The sequence below is a fragment of the Piliocolobus tephrosceles genome, chromosome 18 (assembly GCF_002776525.5).
Source record: "Piliocolobus tephrosceles isolate RC106 chromosome 18, ASM277652v3, whole genome shotgun sequence".
Lineage (NCBI taxonomy): Eukaryota > Metazoa > Chordata > Mammalia > Primates > Cercopithecidae > Piliocolobus > Piliocolobus tephrosceles.
The window spans coordinates 54,807,069-54,830,317 of record NC_045451.1 but is presented as its reverse complement, the minus strand read 5'-3'; positions in this window follow the sequence as shown (position 1 = coordinate 54,830,317).

The following is a 23,249-nucleotide window of genomic DNA, read 5'->3' as shown; positions in this document are numbered from 1 at the left end:
AAGCCATGAATTTGGTGACCATATAATAATCGATTATCCAAATTAGAACATTTTTATGAATGAAAGAGGATTCTATTAACAATTGTGTTGGAACAGTAGGCACAAACTGGGACCGACTCAGCAATCAGGATGCAGGTTCAGACTGAACACAGGAGACTTCATTAATTTTAGTCATTTCTGTTTTACGTGGAAGCTCTTCTAAATTTGAAGTCAAAAGACCATATTATCTCTGTTTTTGGTTTGCTTTTAGCCAAATAGGTCCATTTCTTTCAAACATTTCAAATATGATATTTCTCAATCTTCATTTTCTGGTCAGCCTCATAGAGGTGGAATCTAATTTTTAAAGTTTTTTATTTTGGAGTATGAGCAGAGTGTGGGGTGCCTAGATTCAGAGTTTTACTTCCACCGCTGACCAGCTTGGATACAGTTTTTAATCTCTCTGTATCGCAGTGATCTCTTCTACCTCCCTCACATAGTTGTAGTGAAGAGTAATGAGTCAATATCTATAAGACTTAGACTCATGCTTGGCACATACAAACACCATCTAAGTGTTGTTAAATAGAATAAATAAATGAGGCTACTGGAACTGAACAATACTCAAAACAACAAGCTGCAATATTTTGTGACAGCCTATGCTAGACACTGGAGATAAAACAGTAAACAATAAAGGCACAGTCCCTGTCCTCAGGGAACTTCCAGACCCGCAGAGAGAAAAGATGTTAAGCAAGCCGTTGCATAAATTAATGATTTGCAATTGTGACTAGTGCTGTGAAGGAGAAAAGCAACATGCAGTGTGTTGCGCCTGTTTGGGGACCCAATTTTATCTGGCCGATATACACCGCAGTAGGACAATTATGTCTCCTGTGCTGGCCCCAGAATCCTATTAATGAATGTAAGTATTCATTAGTTCCCAGGCAACCGCGTCCAGTAGAAACTCATGTCGAGCTTGTGGTCGTTAATACCCTCAGGTTTTTCTTTGCATGTGCTGTTGTCAAGATGGAATCCTCAGCTTTGTAATTCTTTAATAGATATTTTAAAAAATCCAAATGGGTTTATATATATATAAAATTACATATAGAGAGAGGCTTTATATATATAGGTTATATATATATTTTGTTATATATGTTTTATATATATATATATATTTTTTTTTTTTTGAGACCAAGTCTCGCTCTGTTACCCAGGCTGGAGTGCAGTGGCACGATCTCAGCTCATTGCAACCTCCATCTCCCTGGTTCAAGCAATTCCCCTGCCTCAGCCTCCCGAGTAGCTGGGATTACAGGCGCACGCCACCATGTCTAGCTAATTTTTTTGTATTTTTAGTAGAGACAGGGTTTCACCATGTTGGCCAGACTGGTCTTGAACTCCTGACCTCAGGCAGTCCAACCACCTCAGCCTCCAAAGTGTTGGGATTACAGGCGTAAGCCACTGCGTCCAGCCTACATTAATTTTTAATAACATTCATCTTGATGTCTTTAGCCCTTCCTCTGGCCTGTCAACATAATTTTAAATTGTCAATTCTTCATAACACTGGGCTAATGTTCTTTTTAAGTTATATCATGTTTAGATATACTTCAGTTTTAGGTTTATCCAAGGCGTTTGGAAGGGTTTTGGTGTCTGGAACTTCTCAGTTTAAAATTTTAATTGCAATAACTTTTTTTTCACCTCAAAGCAATACTTCTTTCTGGTAGAAAAATTTAAGAAGATAAGATTTTTTTAAAAAATAAAAATCTCTATCACACCTTCATAACAGAAATGCTATCAACATTTTACGGAATACCATTCTGTTCTTTTCTAATTTGAGAAAAGTGTACTTAAGAACTCAGGAGTGTAAGTTACATTTGGCTTCAAATCTATGGATGTGGCACATAAACATGGGTTATTTTTCCATCACAGAACATTAAAAGGTTGTGTGATTTTTTTCATACATACTTTGATTGTTTAAAAACACTTGCGTTATTTTCTTACATTTTCTACCAGAAACAAGTATTGTTTTGAAGTTATTAAAATTAAAATATTTAAAATATTAGACTGAAAAGTTCTAGGCTGGGCATGGTGGCTCACCCAGTACTGTGGGAAGCTGAGGCAGGTGGATCACTTGAGGTCAGGAGTTTGAGATCAGCCTGGCCAACATGGTGAAACACCGTCTCTACCAAAAATACAAAAGTTAGCCAGGTGTGGTGGTGGGTGCCTGTAATCCCAGCTACTCGGGTAGGTTGAGGCAGGATAATTGCTTGAACTCGGGAGACAGAGGTTGTAGTGAGCCTGTAGCAGGACGAGCGGCAGACAAAACTCCTCAGACACTGAGTTAAAGAAGAAAGGGGTTTATTCGGCCGGGGGCATCTAAAACTAAAGTTTGCACTTTAGTAGTAGCAAGAGTCCTGTCTCGAGAGCCCAGCTCCCCAACCGAGCAATTCCTGTCCCTTTTAAGGGCTCCCAACTCTAAGGCGGTGCTCATGAGAGGGCTGTGATTGATTGAGCAAACGGGGGTTCCTGACTGGGGGCTGCATGCACCGGCAATTAGATCGCAATAAAACAAGATAGGGATTTTCACAGTGCATTTCTATACAATGTCTGTAATCTACAGATAACAGAACCGATTAGGTCAGGGGTCGATCTTTAACTACCAGGCCCAGGGTGTGGCGCCAGGCTGTCTGCCTTGGAATTTCATTTCTGCCTTTTAGTTTTTACTTCTTTCTTTGGAGGCAGAGATTGGGCATAAGATGATATGAGGGGTGGTCTCCTCCCTTAAGCCGAGATTGCACCACTGCACTCCAGCCTGGGTTACAAAGGAAGACTCTGTCTCAAAAAAAAAAAAAAAAAAAAAAAAAAAAAAAAAAAAAAAAATTCCGGAAACCGAACTCTTCCAAATGCCTTCAATAAGACAGAAAGGATACATATGTAATTTAAATATGACATAATCTAAAAACATTAGCATGGTGTTATGAAGAATCACACTCTTCAGTTGTGGCTTTACATTATTTACATTGTCTTGCTATCATAAAACAAAACTTGGATAAACATCTTTATAGATAAAACTCTAAATACATGAGAAATCAGAGCTTTTTACATCTTTCTGAGATATTTTCCGTACATTGTGAAGCAATGACTTCTAAAGTGGTTTACTCAAGAAACTTTATGTTCCTCACTCATCCTTGACCATCTCATTTAGAGTTCATCACACCCTCCTCCCTATACACAGTAACTTTTTACCCCTTTCTTTACCTTGTTTTTCCAGAGCACTTACCACATTTCAACACATTATCTAGTTCTTATTTGCTTATGATCTCTATCTCCTCCCCTACTAAAGTGCAAACTCCATAGGGCAGAATTTTTGTTTTCTTCACTGCTGTATTGCCAGTGCCTAGAACAGTAGCTGGCACCTGGAAGTGAGTGCCCAATAAACATCTGTTGAAAGGCTACAGAAAGTTCTCGTTTTTTGGTGATCTCTAAACCACTAGAGCAACTCTACCTCCCAGTTCTTTACTGACAGCTTGCAGCATTCCTTTTCTGCAATTATGATAATGTGCACTCATTTATTTCTCTATCTGGCAGAGGATACTCCTCTTTTCCTCTCTGGATCACGAGAGGGCATGGGGCTGCATGGAAGCTTGCTTGAATGTTACCTGTGCAGTGTATTATTCTAGTCTTTCCAACAAGCATATTGGTTGGTTTTACTCATTATACCAATGAAGACAAGGGGACTCGGGGAAGTTGAATAATTTGCTGGAGGTCACCCAGTTAGTGATAAAATGTTCCTAATAAACTGTGACACACTGCCTCCTACTAACCAGCTGAGTGACTCTGGGCAGGCTATTTAATCTCTCTAATTCTTTTTCCTCACTTATAAAATTAAAGGGTTCCATCTGATTTCTGAACTTGAAACTTTAGAATTATTTTGTGACCAGTATGACCCATGTATCTCTTAAAGGATTATTAATTGTGTTTTGACACAGGGACTTTTTCCTTTCTACTGATACCTCTATTAAACCAAGGAGGAATTTCTGCAGGACACTTTTATGCTTAGGACTCTAAAAACCATAGGCAGAAATAACCAGTCAAGTATTGCATTCTACAGTGTCTAATTAAAGAGTTACAGCGTGAAACTACCATAAAAAAACTGATCAAATATTACCAAAAGGATTGAGACATAAGCTGTGTTTCTAGGCATTACATGTACGTTAAAATTTTTGGTCATTCCTTTATTCTATGAAAATAACACCCAATTATTTCTGTAAGATAATGGCACCATTGAGTACTTAATGTTCAAATAGTTCTAAACTCTTTAATGCATTAATTATTTAACCTCTCCAACAATGCTGTGAGGTATGTAATATTATTATTCCCCTTTTACAGATAAAAAAAATCAAGTACAGAGAGTTTTAAGGACATTGTCCAAAGTTGCACAAGATAAGTAGCAGAATCAGGATTTGGACTCAAACTGTATAATTTCAAAGCACACTCAGATGCAACACAATATGACCCAGGGCCTAGAGACTGTGTGTTGGGATACTGTGTATCTCACACTGGAGTATATTCATTCTATGACGTAAGAGAAAAACTTATGGCATGTTTTGAAAACCACTTATATAAAATGTGATTGTGATAGAATACATATATATCATAAAATAGAATATAATTCTATATAATTGAATAGACTTCTAAAATGATATTTTTCTCTTAGACTATTCCTTATCTTTTTTACACTTAATTCTAATTATTTTAACAGTTTTTCCTACAGAAATATATAAAATATATTCTCTTTTTTCTTTATATCCAAGCTATATAAATATGTAAGCCATAGTTACCAAATCATTATACTAAAGAATCTGTAATAATATATTTAACTTTTTACTTTAATAAACATGTTATTTTTTGGTGACTCGTAACATAAATGTGCCAGTCTATAAACTACAGGAAAAGTGTCATTCTGCAGTATTTGATTTCACTGCTTCTGCTGATAATTAGCCTCTCTCACAGTTATGTCAATTCTCAATTGCTGCACTCCTATAATTTGTGATTCCATTCCTGTTTTTTGGCATATTGATTGTCTGTTTTTGATGCATAAATTCTGAATGACCAAATTTAATTAACATTCTTTGAGTTAATTTTCCTCTTTGTGTCCTTGGTGAAGAACTGTAATGGTTGGTCAAGGAAAATTTAGGAAGTTATTGTTATCCATGCTCATCTAAGAATGAAAGCTCTCTAGAGAAAACAAAAACAAGAAAAACAGCACCTCTACATAGCATTTATGTATTTGTTAACTACTCATTCAAATTCATTCTCTAAAGGAAGGAGACCTGGCTCCTGTCTTCTATGAGCTTTCAGTCTTAATCCTCAAATACTGTCTTACCTAGTGGCCTAATTATAAAAGCAACTTGGTTGTTTTTGCTTATCTGTGAGCAAATCATGGTTATGAATCATGGTTGATACCAAACCTCATTTCATTTTCATTTCCTGTAGGAGAAGCCACTTATCAGCAGAAACACCTAATTCAAATGCTGCAGAATGAAATTTTTCCTGGAGTTTACAGGCTGACTATATTAGTCTGTTCTCACACTGCTATGAAGAAATACCTGAGACTGGGTAATTTATATAGAAAAGAGCTTTAATTGACTCACAGTTCTGAATGTCTAGGGAGGCCTTAGGAAACTCACAATCATGGAGGAAGGCATCTCTTCGCAGGGCGGCAGGAGAGAGAATGAGTGCTGAGTGAAGGGGGAAGCCCCTTATAAAAGCCTCAGGTCTTGTGATAACTCACTCACTGTCATGGGAACAGCATGGAGGGAAACCGCCCCCATGATCCAATTAACTGCACCTGGTCCTGCCCTTGACATGCGGGGATTACTACAATTCAAGGTGAGATTTTGGTGGGGACACAAAACCAAACCATATCACTGACAAATTTATAGATGGGTCATGAAATAGTAAATGTGTATTAAAGTGAAAAGTTAAATATCTTATTACTGCTTCCTTAAAACATGTCTGCAACTATGGCTATAGATTTCTCAGTTGTTTGTTTTTTGTGGCGGAATGCAAACTCTTGATGTAGATTTGCCATAAGTCTAGATGCATGGAATTCACACAAATTAAATGTGTTTATTATTATAAATGCACACAAATCCAAGCAGCAAAATTCTTTAAAATATCCTTCAATCAGCTAGCCATTTACTTTATTCAAGGAATTCTTATTTTGGAAATACATACATAATATACCCGGTTCATCCTTTCTATGCCTGAATCTTGCTAAATCCCATTTTATTCATTATTGTCTGACTATTTTTTCAAAGTATATTTTATTTATACACATTTATATGAGCAAAATGCATTACAAGTTGAAATTATTTTTTTAGTTGGGTTAATTGCTGTCACTTGTGTTATGGAGTTTTGATATAGTTTCCACTTTGACAAGTCAAACTTGACACAAGCAAATATTGGCACAGACTGTCGGGTCAAAAATGAACTCCTAATGTGACAACTAAAGTGAACTGCTACAAAACCTGGCTGTCAAAATACAAGTTATGGCTTTGTAATGTAAATACAGCTTTAAAAGTACAAGTTTCTCAGGCACCCATCTGTCAAAAGACAGGCTATGCTATGTCCTGTGGCGCTTTGATGAGTTTGCTCACTCTTAAGGGTAGGGGCCAGCAGAACTGGGCTCCATGCCTCAAAAAGAAGAGGACTGATATGCAGTGGACTCCAGGTTTTACTGCTTTATGTTTTCTGTCTTTCTTATGGTAGACTGATAAAAGCTCCTGTAAATGGAAAAGACAGAATTCTATTTCAAAATATTACTAGAAATCATATCCTTCCTATAAGAAAAAAATACTTCTTACGATTTTTTTTTTTTGAGACAGAGTCTTGCTCTGTCACCCAGGATGGAGTGTAGATGCATGATCTCGGCTCACTGCAACCTCCACCTCCTGGGTTCAAGCAATTCTCCTGCCTCAGCCTCCTCAGTAGCTGGGATTATAGGCATGTGACACCATGCCCAGCTTATTTTTGTATTTTTAGTAGAGACGGGGTTTCACCATGTCAGTCAGGCTGGTCTTGAACTCCTGACCTCACAATCTGCCTGCCTTAGCCTCCCAAAGTGCTGGGATTATAGGTGTGAGCCACCATGCCTGGCCACTTCTTACAAAATTTTAAAAGGAAATAACTAATCTTTTCCTGGCTCCTTTCAGGTAAAAAGATAATATCAGCACCATCTCTGGTATGGTATTGAACGAGGCAGTGGGGATTAATGTCTGCAAAATGGATGTATGTGGCTTACCACCATGGGTTGTTTCAGGAAAGCTTTGGAAAAAGTGATTAACAAAATAGGCAGAAAGGATAAATTGCCAACAATTATGACATACCATAGAGCATATGATATGTAATTGGGGAATCAGTTTTTATAAAAGTCACATTTTAAAATCTAAGAAGATGACACTAACTACACAAGTTTCCCAATTTGCTACTGTCAACTGAACATCTATTATGTATTAAGCACAAATGTAGATAGTTAACATATGTCCTTTAACTAAATTACACAAATGCAAAAAGGATTGCCAGGGGAGAGAATAATCAGCCCAATCAGCCCAGGGAGCAAACATTCATTAAAGAGATTTCTAAGGAAGAGCAATGTTTTTGAAAATAACAGGAGCCAGCATGAATTGCATGTCACACCAGTTCTCAGTGATGTTTGGGGAGGAGTCCAGAGTTTTTCCACGAACTCTAATCCATGAAAACAAGCACATTAGCTACTTTCCCTCCTTCTTTTTAGGGCACCATTTTTAAAAGTTGACAACCTCCTGCAGGGATGTTCTGAAAGACAGAGACATCTTGTCAGAATTATGAATGTCCTTGGTGGATGAGGCAGAAAGAGTTGACTGTGTAGGACATTTCCGACAAGTCCTCAGGATTTCAAATGGTAACCATCTTTTTTGGCAAGTTTTGGTTTTTTTTTTTGTTTTTTGTTTTTGGATGAGAGGAGATATTTTAAAAGTTCAGTGAAAGACTGAACTTTTAAACTCAGTTACCTGTAGTTGTGTGGGTGAGGGTGTGCATCCAATTGAGCTCATAGTATGTGTTCAATACATGTTTATTTCATCTAACCCTTCCCCCCATTACTGCTGACAGCTTCTGAGTTAAGGGTGAATTGCTGACTCCAATGCTATTAGAAGGGGCATGTAGCGTGACCCAGTCACACACTTCCTTTACTCTAGTGTGTGCAGCCTCTCCTTTTGCTTCCACCGTGAGCTATTTTCCTGTCATGGCCCAAACTGAATTTATGTACATATACATAGATACAGATAGCTATATAGCCACAATATGTGCGCACGCACATGCGCATGTGTGTGTGTATACATTTGTACTTGGCATGTTTATCTGCCATCTACCTATCCTTCTTCTGAAAATCGTTGCCCTGCTTTACCCCAATTGATATAGTTACTATCCATTGAGACATAAGAAGAGTAGGAAAATGTGAATGCTTACAGGTGCTATTTCCCAGGGGTGTATCTATCTGCATCTTTAATAACTGTCTTGAATGTGTAATGGGTATTACAACCTAACCTAACATAGCCAAGAATAATTCCTGCCTCTTCACACCGGCTCATGCAGCCCACTCTCTAAACATTACCCTGTTCTTCTGGAGTTTTCCATCTTAGTAAATGGTCTCATTAACCATCCAGTTGCTTACTTAAGCTTCAACCCTAGGAATTTTCTCTCTTCTTTACTTTCTTACATCCAATCCATCACCAAGCTCTTTCGGTCTTATCCCCCAAATATTTTGCAAATCCATCCCACTTCTCCCCACCTCCACTGCTGTTATTATAGTCCAAGTCACCCGATGTCTTTTGCTGAAATCACTGCCAGAGCTTTATAATTGATATCCCTGCTTTGACTCTTTCTCCCCATCCTGTCACCTATTATGATTTTCTAGTTCACTTAGAATAAAATTGATTTTATAAGGCTCATACATCGTACATCTTCTGGCTCCTGATTTTGTCTCAGCCCAATTTCCTACCACCCTTCTCTTCATTCACTGGACTTAACTGACCTTCTTTTTGTTTCTTGAGCAAGTGAAATCTGTTTTCTCTTTCGGAGTTTAACATTTGCTGCTTCCTTTCCCTAAAACTCACTGCCCCTTGATATTATCTCAAGCTGACTGGAGTTCATTTCAAATATTACCTCCTTGGTGATACCGATCACTTTCCTCTCTCTTATCCACACAATCATTTTATCACCTTTCTGTTTTATTTCTTTATTGACACTTAGCACTAAGTACAATTGTGTTGTTCATGCATTCATTTGTTTGCTTGTTTACTGCCTCTTTTATCCCACTAAAAGGTGGACTCCATGAGAGCGTGGGTTTACCTGTCTTGTTCATCACATGTACCCAGCACAATGCCTGGCACATAGAAGAGTGAACTAAAGAAGAGAAATAATAATTGTATTAGCATACTTTCCTCAAATTTCTTTTCTTTTCTTTCTTTCTTTTTTTTTTTTTTTTTTTTGAGATGGAGTCTCACTCTGTCACCCAGGCTGGAATGCAGTGGCAGGATCTTGGCTCACTGCAACCTCAGCCTCCTGGTTCAAGCAATTCTCCTCCTCAGCCTCCCAAGGACCTGGGATTACAGGCATGCACCACCACACGCAGGTGATTTTTGTATTTTTAGTAGAGACGGGGTGTCACCATGTTGGCCGGGCTGGTCTTGATCTCTTGACGTCATGATCTGCGCACCTGAGTCTCCCAAAGTGCTGGGATTACAGGTGTGAGCCACCGCGCCCGGCCCTTTCCTCAAATTTCTGAAGCTGAAACTAAGAAAGATAATCTATTTCATTCTCTGAGGGTTGAATCCTAGATATAAAACTCAAGAGCTATTGGTGCCTGTTTTCTGTGACGGGGCCAAAGCCATAAGAATAATGAAGCCAACAGACAGTAAAAGCAGCGATGAGAGCAAAAGATAGTTTTGATGATATTTAATTCTCCTTTTAGTTGTTTGAGACCCAGGTATATTCCTTTTTTTCTCATAGTATGATTGTACAATTTATGCATGAGATATACCAACATACTTCCAATAATTCCTCTTTTTCCTTTCTTGTTTAAGTTGGTTTAAAATTGGTTTCTGAGATTTACAATTAAAGTATTCCAAACTATCCTGTCACTGCTTGTTTCTATTGCCTTTTCTGTGACTATTATGAAATGTAAAACTCTGGCCATCATACACTTCTTTCATCTCTCTCTCTCTCCAACTCTCTCTCTGTCTATCTCTACCTCTGTCTCCATTCTTTGGACCTTTACACATGTGTTTTTATATGCTTGGACTATTCTTTCTGATTTTTCTTTAAAAAAGCATTCTGACAGCCCAAGCCTAGAGTTTATACTCCTTCTATGATCTACCATAGCATCATATATTTATTCCCAGCATAGCATGAGCGACCAGTCTTGCATCTCCCTATTTGTCTCTTTCACTGTTGTATTATTTCTTATTTACAACAGCACTCTTGGTGCCTAACACAATGCCTGATATATAAACAGATGACAATTGAATAAATGAATGAATGAACAAATAGAACTGTTTTGTTGGGGACCAAAGCAGAACTAAGAGGCAACAGACTAGAATCTGAGTGTTAATAATGTGCTCCACACCAGACTTTTTCCTGTTGATGCTGCTCTAAAGTATTGAACTGCTATTTTTTCAGATTGAGGCTGTTTGCTTTGGGCTTTGGCAAGATTTATACCTATATTTTCCAGTACTTGTTTTCCTAAGGATTCTTTTATTTTTTGTTCATGTTCCCCTTTTTTCACTTACAGGGACTTATTTTTTTCAGAGCTATTTTCCTCTAGTATAAGATTCTGAAATTTCTACCTATTAGAGCCATTTGGTTTGTCACTTTGTCAAATATTGGTGGCATGCCAAGCTACTAGGCATCCTGTTTAAGATAGTTTATTGTGGAAAATAAAAATATATTCATATCATCAGTATCATTTTCTATTTAGTACATTCCATGGACTATCCTTTTAAAAATCCTTTCAAAAATCAGAATTGCTATACCAATCTCTGATATTCCTATTTTGCACAGGTTTTAGTGCTTAAGAAAACAATGAAAATACCCACGTTTCTTCAAGTTTATTTTATATTGGAAAAAAATAGCATGTCCAATTTATGTCATGTTCAGTCATTCCCAGGGAAAAAGAATGTTTCCATTGACCATGACTGTGACCATCATTGTACTCTTGCTCTGCAGAGTCTCAGGGAGTCTCACTAAGTGTTCTGATGGGCTTGGTGCAATGATTATTTTTCCTTTTTACACTCCATGGATCTTATCACTGCAATGACACTAAATGATTGCACTTTGCTGGGTTTTCTGGTAGTTTTTCCATGAAATGTGTGCCATTACCAAATGAATTTGCAACATTACATGAACATTGTCAAATATTCTTCATATAAATGGATTCTTGACAGAAACAAAGAAGAAGCAAAGAGGAAAACCTCACATAGGGAGGAATTTCAAAGAAGACATCTCTAAATTGAAATGAGTTGTCAGATACTGATGATTTCATAGAACACCCTACATATGATAATGTGTGATGGAGAGGATGGACAGTGGACCTGAAATATTGAACTCTTATTCTCAACATGTTGGCGGATGATGTAGGGAGTAAAGGTTCTCCCCAGAAATAAAGCAGTTATAAAGACATGGAATCTGCTTACTCCTTTTTCTTCAGTTTTGACCTTAGAAAAAATGAGGAGTGGTGAATGTGTGTGTTTTAATTTTCTCAAGTATTCCTGAAGACATGTTGGTGGTCATATTTGGACCACTCTTTCTAGCACTCAGAGTCTGAAGGCAGAGTCAATACTTTCAAAAACAGAAGGAAGCTGTTCTTGAGCCAACCAAGTATCTTGAGTGTAACCAAGTATCTTCATGGTTTAGAAATGAGTTCTAGTGAATCTAAGTCAAAACTAATCTCAAAAGTGATCAATGGAAGGTATGCACTCTTTCAAAGTAGAACTAATCTAATAATGTGCATGGCAGAGAATATCACCAAATGGGATCAGCATTGGAGATTACAGATATTAATCAGGTGCTATTTTAATTACAGTCTCCAATTAAAAACAGTTTGTGCATCAGAATTTCATTAGGGAAACAGATATTTGTAAGAAAGAATACTTTTGTTTTCTATCAAAAGAATATTTCAGATGAGTCATTACCAAATTACTCAGAAAAAGTTGTGTAATTCATAATGTATCTGAAAAATTATACCAAATGAGATGTCCAAATATTAGATTCTGGTTGCAGGAGGATTTTAAGTTGGGAGAGAATAGAAGGAATGTATTTGCTCTCCCTTTCTAGTCTCAAAAGTCAAAAATAGTGTAATTTCCCATTGCTGCCCTGTAACTCCATTCTGCCTACCTCCCTATCTCTATGGGCAACTCTCCTCTACCCTTCAGGCATAAATACTGATACTGACACCTTGCTGTTCTGGGCACGTTAAGCTTTCCCCTCATGCACCCAAACTCCTATTTATTCAGGAAAGATATACATTAGAGAAGAAAGCATTCTGATTAAATTAATTCACAATAAGATGTGAATGATTTAAAGCAAACATGCACTTCAGGCAGACAAAACTCTTTGAAACTACAATTTGTCTGGAACTGTGTTAGACTTACTAGTTCTATAATCTCACATCTCTACAAAAAACTATTTTATGGAGAAGAACATTGGAGAGCAAATTCTTTAAAGACTTTGCTCAAAGAATATAGTTAGTAAATTACAGAGCCATGATTTAAGATATCAAAAATACTCTCAAAATTTTTTTGAGGTACTCTCGATGCCAATTAACTAGTGCAGTTAGTTTCAGGTTCAGGCACTGGGAAAAGGGAGGTGCTGGTAAAAATGTCAGATATTATGAGGAGAAATAAGTTGGAATAGGTAGTTTTGACGAGGTGTCTAGTCTCCTAGACCAACTTGCTCAAGTTAAACTAGTTTTGTGTATTTTCTTTCCCACTCTATCATCCTCCATTTTCTACATACAACCATACCTTATAATGCATTAATCTAAAAGTTTCAAGTTGTTTACGGATCTAAATTATTTCTTTGCTTTTTTGTTCAAATTATCAGGAATTCTGGAAGGAGTACATGTCGCCCTTTCATATTTTCAAGTCTCATTGGCTGTTGATAGGGTTTTTATTTTTCATGGATGAGGGTTTGGAAATTCTTGTAGCTAGCAGGGATAGGAAGACACTAACTGAACATTGTGATGTCTGGTAGCAGTAACTCTGAAGTATGTGTCGCAAACTGGGAGGAGGAGGGAAAGAGGAGGAGGAAGGACATTGGGAAACCTCCAGCCAAGTAGAAATTGGCTGTTTAAAAATTATTTTTTACTTGAAATTAACCCTTTCCCTCCACTATTGTGATTATATATTGTATTAGTCCATTTTTCACACTGCTGATAAAGACATATCCAAGACTGGGTAATTTATAAAGAAAAAGAGGTTTAATGGACTCATAGTTCCACATGGCTGGGGAGACCTCACAATCATGGTGGAAGGTGAAAGGCATGTCTTACATTGGTGGCAGGCAGGAGAGAGAATTTGTTCAGGGAAACTCCCCCTTATAAAACCATCAGATCTCGTGGGACTTATTCACTCTCATGAGAACAGCACAGGAAAGACCCACCCCCATGATTCAGTTATCTCCCACTGGGTCCCTCCTATGACACGTGGGAATTGTGGGAGCTACAATTCAAGATGAGGTTTGGGTGGAGACACAGTCAAACCATATCATATATATTACATCAATGTTTGGTCTCATAGGCCTGTACTGTGGCCCATGGAAAAAGTACCTGTTATCTAGTAAGAAAATATGTGAAAATCTGGAAAATTGCTACTCCTAAAAAAAACATTTTCCTCAAAACAAATTGGTCTTAGAATTGGGGAAAATCTGTACTGACCTTGATTTTCTGCTCTATAATACCTCACCAATTATATTGCATCTCATGCTAAAAATAGTCACCACATCAGAAATGGGTTAAAAAAAATCCAGAACTCTGCCACCAATAACAAAATATCCTTTTACTTGAAGAAACTGTATCTCTTGGTGGCATTTCAATCAAAATGCAAAGCTACCCCCAAAGTAGTATGATAATGTTTACTAGCCTGTCTTTGCTTTAAATGTACAATAAGACACACATTCTCACTAAAGCAGAAGTGTGTTACATTACTTTTTACCTAAAATAACTATATTAATCAACACCAAAACACCTAAACAGCCCAGAGATAATCTCATAGAACTTATGTTTTGACTCTCACTCAACTGCCAGAGGATTTATGCACAATGCATAGTGTTTTCAAGTTCTTATTTACATAATTAAGTAAAAGAGATTGTAATATCGGATGTTGACACAATTTACGATCATTTATTTATTTTTATTTTCGATTGTAGGAGTCATTTGAGAGCAGTTTCACATATTATCCTCCCCCTGTTCCTTAAAATAGAAGCTAATACTGAATATCAAGCTCCCTTTCCTCACTTGAGTACCAGAGAGCATATGAGCTCTTATAGGAATTGAGAAATACTCTCTTGCCTGAGGACATATCATTTGATACTAAGAAATGGAGCTCTCAACATTTAATGAATGTCTCCAACACTAAACTTGTGTGAACTGAGTCATAAAATGGAAAGCAATAGTCTTTTACACACTGTGGAAATCCTCTGGCAAGAACAGGAGCAATCCCTCTAAGAAGGACTATAAATATAATCTTCAGTACCTTTCAACTGAAAAGAGATGCTAGCGTATTGGTTGGAAGTCATGCAAACTGGATTCCAGTGGTGGCTCTGCAACTTTTGGGTGAAACTTTGGAAACCTCTCACTTCTTAGAGGCTCTTTCCTCATTTGCAAAACAGAATAAATCTGGATTAATAACATCTACCTCTTACCCAGAGGATTAAATGAGATCAAGTAAAAAAAAAAAAAAAAACTTAGTTAAGTGCTTGAGTATAATAGACATTAAATAAGTGCTTGTTTTTGTCCTAGGAAGCAGAGCCTAAGATGAAGATTAGTGGTGAAGAGGTTCATGGTTAAGTACTTTTAGGAGGAGAGAGGGATGTAGGAGAGTGGGCAGAGGAAATAAGCTCACAGAATTTTGCCTGGAAACTAGCTTCAGTTTGATTTCCTGGGGAAGCTCTGCAGCTCATATTGCATTAGTATCAGTCCCATTTAAAGGGAGGCAGGAGTGTGCAGGAGTGTCCTCTCCAGCATGGGAGGTCCCATTTTTGGCAGAGGTCAATTCTCAAGAGAAGGTTGCAGCTTTGAGTTGCTGTCATACAAAACTAGTAGCATGGGAGTAGGTGGGCGTTGGGTGGGGAGAGGGGATGTGCACCTGTTAGTCAGCTGGTCTAGATGTGACACCAACAGTGCTCACTAGAGTCTATCCTTGGCATTATTCAGATCCACTTGCTTCTCACTCCAAGTTCATCCACCCTGGTGCAACTTCTCCAGTATTTTGATTGGTCACACATTTTGGGAAAACTTAAAAGAGAAGAGGGTTACTCAGACAAACTGAAACCCTTGCTACTGCATTGTTCCTGAGGTTGTAACTCAGTGGTTTTTAATCATGAAAGATTTTGCCCCCCAAGGGATACTTGCCAATGTCTGGAGAAATTTTTGTTTGCTATATCTGGAGGTTGCTACAGGCATTATGTCCTGCAATGCGCAAGACGGTCCTCACAGCAAATAATTATTCAGCGCAAAGGTCAACAGTGCTGAAATTGGGAAACCCTTCAGTAACTTATATGCATCATTTCACTGCTTCTTCACCAATTCTAGATCGTCTTCCCCTCAGCAAGCACATTTGCTGGCTTAGGTGGATTGTCCGGTGTGTTGACTCAGATCATCATCTCTGAGGAGCATAAGCCCAGTTTAGCATGATTATCAGCTTATGGTTTCTGTGCATACCCATTTAGTCAAAACTGGATACAGGAGTACCAGGAGCTATTCCAGTTGATCACTTGAGTGCAAAACAGATCCTCAACCTGCCACCAAGAGGCCAAGTGGTCTCCTCGAGGGATGGGATGGTTTGGAGGCTCAGCCTTGGTCACTGTTGCTGGCAGGTCAGACATTCAGTGGTAACACTAGCTAGATTAGCCTGAATGAGAGTTAGGACATACCGTACAGCCCATATTTGGTGCTATGGATTGCTACTGAGCTCATTTGACCTTATTACTTGATAGCCATCAGAGTAACTTCTGACCCCATGGTAACCTGCTGTCCAATGGGCCGAAGCGGTTTCTATCATAGTTTAGTAGTATTTCAGGAGCTAGTTGGTTTTTTGTTTGTTTGTTTTTGCAACAGTTTATTAAGATATAACGTAATGCCGGGTGCGGTGGCTCACGCCTGTAATCCCAGCACTTTGTGAGGCAGAGGCGGGCAGATCACAAGGTCAGGAGATCCAGAACATCCTGGCCAACATGGTGAAACCCATCTCTACTAAAAATACAAAAAAAATAGCTGGGTGTAGTGTCGTGTGCCTGTAATCCCAGCTACTCGGGAGGCTGATGCACGAGAATTGCTTGAACCCAGGAGGTGGAGGTTGCAGTGAGCCGAGATCGTGTCACTGCACTTCAGCCTGGTGACAGAGCAAGACTCTGTCTCAAAAAAAAAAAAAAAAATATATATATATATATATATATATAACTTACACAACAGGATCACTCTTACAATCCAGTGTTTTTTAGTTTATTCATAGAGTGGTGCAACCATCGCAGCCATCTGATTTTAGAACATTTTCATCATCACCAAATAAAACCCCACCTGCGGTCAACTCCCATTCTTCCCAACTCCTCTAGTACCAGAAAACTACTAGTTTACTTACTGCCTCCCTGGACTTGCCTGTTCTGGAAATTTCATATAAATGAAATCATATAATATGTGACCTTTGTGTCTGGCTTCTTTCATTTAGCATAAAGTTTTCAAGGTTCATCCATGCTGTAGCATGTATTAGTACTTCATTCCTTTTAATTTACAAATAATATTTCATTGTATGCATACACAATATTTTACTTATCTATTCATGAGTTGCTGAACATTGGGTTGTTTCCATTTTTTGGCTGTAAGGAATAATGGTGCTATAAGCATCTGTGGACAAGTTGTTTGTGTGGACACCTTCAAGCCCACATACTTAGGAGTGGAATTGCTGGGTAATATAGTAACTCTGTGTTTAATGTTTTGAGAAATGATTAAGCCGTATTGCAAAGTGGCTGCACCACTTTCTCACCAACAATACATGAAGGTTTCTATTTGTCTATATAACCACTATTCATTTTCTTTTTTATTTAATATCCTAGTGGATACTGTTTCTGTTTTTTGCTTTCGTTGTGGTTTTGGTTCACTTTCCTCAATAACTAATGATGTTGACCATCTATTCATGAGCTTATTGATCATTTGTTTATCTTCTTTAGAAAAGTATTCAAATTATTGGCCCAATTTTAAAATGAGTTGTCTTTTTATTTGTAAGTGGTTAAAGACTTTTTTCTCTCATTGAATTGCCTTGGCAGAATTGTCAAAATCAATTGACCGTAACCGTGAGGGTTTCTGGGATGTCAATTCTATTCCATTGAGCTACATGTTTATCTTTACGTGAGTACAATGCTGTTCTGGTTACAGTAGGTCGGTAGTGAGTTTTTAAATCAGGAAACATGAGTCTTCTCGTTGTGTTCATCTTTTTCAAGATTGTTTTGGCGATTATGGATGCCTTGCACATCCATATGAATTTTAGTGCTGGTTTTTACATTTCTGCAGAAAGGCATCTGGGAGTTTGAGACTGTATTGACCCCACAGATCAACACAGAGAGCGCTACCATTTTAACATCATTATCTTCCAGTCTATGAACATAGTGTGTTTTTCCATTTATTAAGTCTTCTCTACATTTTTCAAGAGTATTTTGTATTTATCAGGGTACATATCTTGCACTTCTTTTGTTAAATTTGTTCCCAATAATTTTATTGTTTTTGATGTCATTGTAAATGGAATTGTCTCATGAATTTCATTTTGGGATTGTTCATTGCTGTTTCATGAAACTTCATTTGAGTTTTGTATTTTGATCTTATATTAATATCTTGCAACATTGCTGAACTGATTTATTAGTTCTAATAGGTTGTGTGTGTGTGTGTGTGTTTGTGTATTCCTTAGAATTTTCCATATTGAAAATTATATCTTCTTTAGATAGAAGTATTTTTACTCATCCTTTTCCAGTCTGGATGTCTTTTATTTCTCTTTCTTTCCTCATTGTGTTGAGTAAAACCTCTAGTGCAATGTTGAATAGAAGTGGAAGAAGTGGATAACTTGTTTTCTTCCTAATTTTAAGGGGAAAGCATTGTCTTTCACTATTAAATATGATGTTAATTATGGATTTTTCATGGGAACTGTTTAGCATCTAGAAGCAGTTTCTTTCAATTCCCAATTTATTGAGGGGTTTTAATAATAAAAGTGTGGATTTGCCAAATGTCTTTTCTGCATCTATTGAGATGATCATATGGTTTTTGTCCTTCCTTTATTCTATTGATATAGTATATTGCACTGATTTTCAGATGTTTAAATAACCTTGGATTATGCACCATGATGCACTTTGTCATGGTACATACTCCTGTTTATATGTACCCAGATTTGATTTATAACTATTTTGTTAAGGATATTTGATCTTTATTCTTAAGAAACATTGTCTGTGATTTTCTTTACTTGTGATGTTTTTGCTAATTTTGTCCTCAGTGTAAAACTAGTCTCATAGAATACACTGAGGAGTGTTCCTTCTTCTTTCATTTTTTGGAAGAATTTCAGACAAATTGTTAATTAAATGTGTTTTAGAATTCATAAGTATATCCTTATAGATGACATATAATTGGGTCATTCAAATAATCTGTTCTATTAGTTTCTGCCTTTTGAGTAGAATGTTTGATTACCAGTGTTTAATGAATATCTTATACGGTAGAATTTACATCTGCCATTTAGCTATTTGCTTTCTCCATGTCTTGTGTCATTTTGTTACTCTATTTCTCCATTACTTTCTTTTTTGTTGTTGTTAAATAGGTATTTTTGTTAGTCCTATTTTGATTAAAATGTACCATGTTCTTTTACTGTATTTTTTGAATATTTTTTTAGTTGTGATCCTGAAGTTCCCAATTAACATCAACATTTTAAAAGAATGTATTTCAAATTAATATGAATTTAATTTCAATAGTATATGAAACTTGTCTTTAGTATTATTCTTTCCTATCTTGCCCTTGTTCTATTACTGTCATAAAACATACAAATTACATCTTTTAACATTTTAAGTCCATCAATTATTGCTTTATGATGTTTATTGTTACTATAATTTTTGCTTTATGATGTTATTGTTTAGATAAAACAGAAACAAAATTTAGTTATGAGCAGAGATACAGTTATTCTTTCCTTAATATTTAGCCCTGCAATTAGCTTTACCAGCGTTCTTTATGGTTTTCATGTGGATTTCAGTTACGTTTAGTGCTCTTTCATTTCAATTTGAAGGACTCCTTTTAGTATTTCTTGTAGAATAAGTTGCTCTCGAACAATTCATTCAGTTTTTATCTGGGAACATATTTATATCTCTTACATTTTTGGAGGATAGTTTTGGTCAACAGTTTTGATTGTTTCTTTTTGCATCTTGAAAATGGCATCCCAGTGCCTTCTGGCACCCACAGTCTCTGATAAGAAGTCAGATGCTAATCTTATTTTGGATCTCTTCTCTATGATGAGTCATATTTGTCTTGGTTCTTTCAAGATCTCTCTCTTTGTCTTTTGACAGTTTGAGTATGAAATTTTCAGTTATAGATCTTCTGAGCTTATTTTGCTTGAAGTTTGATTAATGCTTTCCTTCAATTTGGGGAAGTTCTCAGTCACAATTTCTTCAAGTATTTCCTGCTCCATCTTTCATCTCCTCTCATTTTAGGTTGTCAATTTATTTGAACACTGATTTGCTTAATGGTATCTCACATATCTCTAAGACTGTGTTCTTTTTTCCTTGTTCTTTACTTGCTATTCCTCAGACTGGATAATCTCAATTGACCTTTCTTCAAGTTCAATGATTCTTCTGTCAGCTCAAATCTGCTGTTGAGCCCTTCTAGTCAATTATTTATTTCAGTTATTTTGCTTTTTTACTTCCTGTAACACAACCCATTGTAAGTACTGGAATCCATAATGAGTCCTTTTGTTTGCCTCTGGGAAACTGATGCAAATCAATCTCATGTCCTGGCTCCTGTTTTTATCATGAATAATATAGACCTTTGTCTCTGATCCAGGAGTCTTTTGTCTTCTTGCAGCATTGTAAATCTTCAAATAGAGTATAACTTGTTATTTAAAATTAGGGTAACAAGACTAAACTCTGTACAGTTTTTTAGTTTTGGCAATGAGTATGGTGTGCTAACAGAGGCATGGATTTCTGGAATAGAAGGGATGAGGTTTTCTATAGACTGGGTTAGGGGTTATGGGAAAACTCACTCTCCAGGATCTGGTAGTGAATGTTCTCGCCCCAGTGGTAGAGTGGTGGGAGTAAGCATCTCCCCAATGTTCTACCTATTAATGGATGTTTAGAGGCTTTGTGGTCAGAGGTAAGATTGAAATCAGTCTCCTGAATGGTGCTTAGGTTCATTTTCCACTAAATGGGAAGGAGAAGGAAGGGATGTTACTATAGCAATGGGGGCAGTAAGCCTCAGGTAGGTCCTCAGCCGAAAGGTATTATGGCTGCTAGAGGATCCCTCATGGCATTAGCAACAAGGATATAGAGCTTTGGTTATCTTTAAACATCTGGAGGTCTTTTTGTTGTTGTTGTTGTTGTTGAAACTGAGAAGTCAGCTGCTCAAAACTGAAAGTAAATGCAAAGCCTTGCTTATTGGCACTAAGAGATTCTTTCACCGGCAGCCCCTGATGCCTTTTTTTGCCCTCTACCAAATCCTCAGCTGCTTTACTAAAAGCCAATGTGCTAGAAAACTTCAGATAGGGACGTTACTCAAACTTTTACGGTGGTATAGGATGTGGAAGTCCAAATCACCCCCTGGCTGGCTCTGTGTGGATAGGGGATGCTACGTGCAAGGGTGGCAGAATGCTGCTGAACATTTCAGGTAGAAGCTGCAGTGAGGAAGAAAGAGCCCCTGTTTTTGGCAGGCCTCAGATGCTGGAGGTGCACAGGGGAGGATGTAGCACTAACCTTCAGGCAAGAAGCCAGGGGAAAAGAATGCTTCGTTGTGTACTCCAGCCATCCCTACAGACCAGGCTCCACCATCCTTCTTCACTTCCCAGGCTCCTTGCTAGGAAATGACATTATCTCCTGGTAACTGTCCCTAAAGTATAGCTGTTAAAGTCCTTGATGTGTGTTCCTATGGTGTGGGGGGAGAGTGCCTGAATTTATATGAGAGCGCTTGAGCAAAATGTGCAGTTGAAAAAAAAAGAACATTAAAGTGACCTTATGAATGAAGCACTCTGAATCAACTCAACACACATTGTTATCAAAATATATAACATGTGCCGTAAGTGTTCATAAAGTATCAGAAGATATTATGTGCTTTAGGCCTTTAAAAAACACACTAGAGCAACAAAGTACCTTGCCATTTGCACCTGATGGGGTAGTCAGCATTCAGCAGGAGTGCCTCACTCCTCTGATGTCCAGATATTCCCCTGTATAGGTGATGTCCTGATGATTGGCAAATCAGAAGCTCCAGTCTCAGTTGGCCTGGCTGTAATGCTATCATACCTCATCTGGCAGAGGTGGTTAATAAACTCCAGCACAATTTTGGAACTGCATTCCAAGAACAGTTTCTTAGGACTATGTGAGTAGATTTATTAATAAAATGCTCAATTCTTCTAACAATGGATCAAAAACCGCTGTCTTATTTGGTCCCACTATTACCAAAAAAAAAAAAAAAAAAAAAAAAAAGGCCTTACCCTTTATTGGATTCTTTAAATATTGTAGACAGCATTTGCCTCTCTAAACAGTCTTACTTGTCAAATGAAAACAATGTGTTCACGGAATCAGCTAACCTGGTCTCAGATTCATCTGGTGTTTTTTTTTTTTTTTTTTTTTTTTTTTAATAATGGGTGGCAGCTACTCCTTTAGGGAGAACTTATCTCCCCCTCTGCTGCCTGAAGCAAAGTTCCTATTCAGTGGGGCCCCCAATTCAAAGAAGCTCCCCTCAATTCCTAGGCCTGGTTCACTGACGGTTCAATGAAGTTGAAACTTAATGTTGTTCACTGGGATTGCTGTGGCTGTTTAGCCTCAGCCCCAGCTACACAGAACTGAAAATGGGCATGGTGACTCCACTCAGTAGGCAAAACTAAAGGTTGTTTTCATAGCTCTGGGCGATACGTCCTTTGATATTTTTACTGACTCTTGTGCTGGTCTAGCCATTTGTATCGTCACTTGAAAGGCCACACAGGGGCAGAGTAAAGATACTCCTCCTTAGGACCACAAACTGGAAACAAATTGTGGCTACTGCTATGGTGATCTGGGTCATTCACATGGACCATGTGACCTCACATTACTTAACCTAAATGCCTACGGGAAGACTCTATTCACTGACTGAAGCCAAGCTGCTGCTCATACCTGTGATGCTGAAATTGCTCCCTCTCCACCTGGATCTGTCATCACATCAAAATATGGAAATATATCACCATCAGGCTTTGAGGTTCTGTGTCTGATACAGAAGCAACCACTGCATGCTGGATCTGTGATCCCTGCCAATAAATACTTGAATACTTGTTTGACTCAAGATGATGGAGGACACACTGCAGGGATTGGTGAGCCTGTCTTCTCTTGGCAGATTGACTTACCTTGGATCTTCCTCACTTCCTTAAGATTATCAATGATGCCTCAGTACTTTTGACACTTTTTCAGGTTACGGTATTGTGGTCCAGTCCATAATACTTGGGCCATTGAAACTAATCTGTGCCATGTTTTTTGCTTTTTGAACCTTCTATGATCTGACAGTGATGTTCTTTTTGTCACAAAGGTTATCAGTAATGGGACAATGACTGAAGTATTGGATGGACATTCCATGCCTCCTACTATTTATAAATTTTGGGTATTGTTGAGCTTGGGAAGACTTCTGACTTTACTTCCCTCACTCCTCCTGGTCCACACACCTCAGTAAGAGTGTGAATGAGGTTGTGCCCAGAAAGGGATTATATCATTTCAACGACTCTCCAGGTAATGATCAGGAAAAAAAATATACATATGAGTATAAGATCATTGGA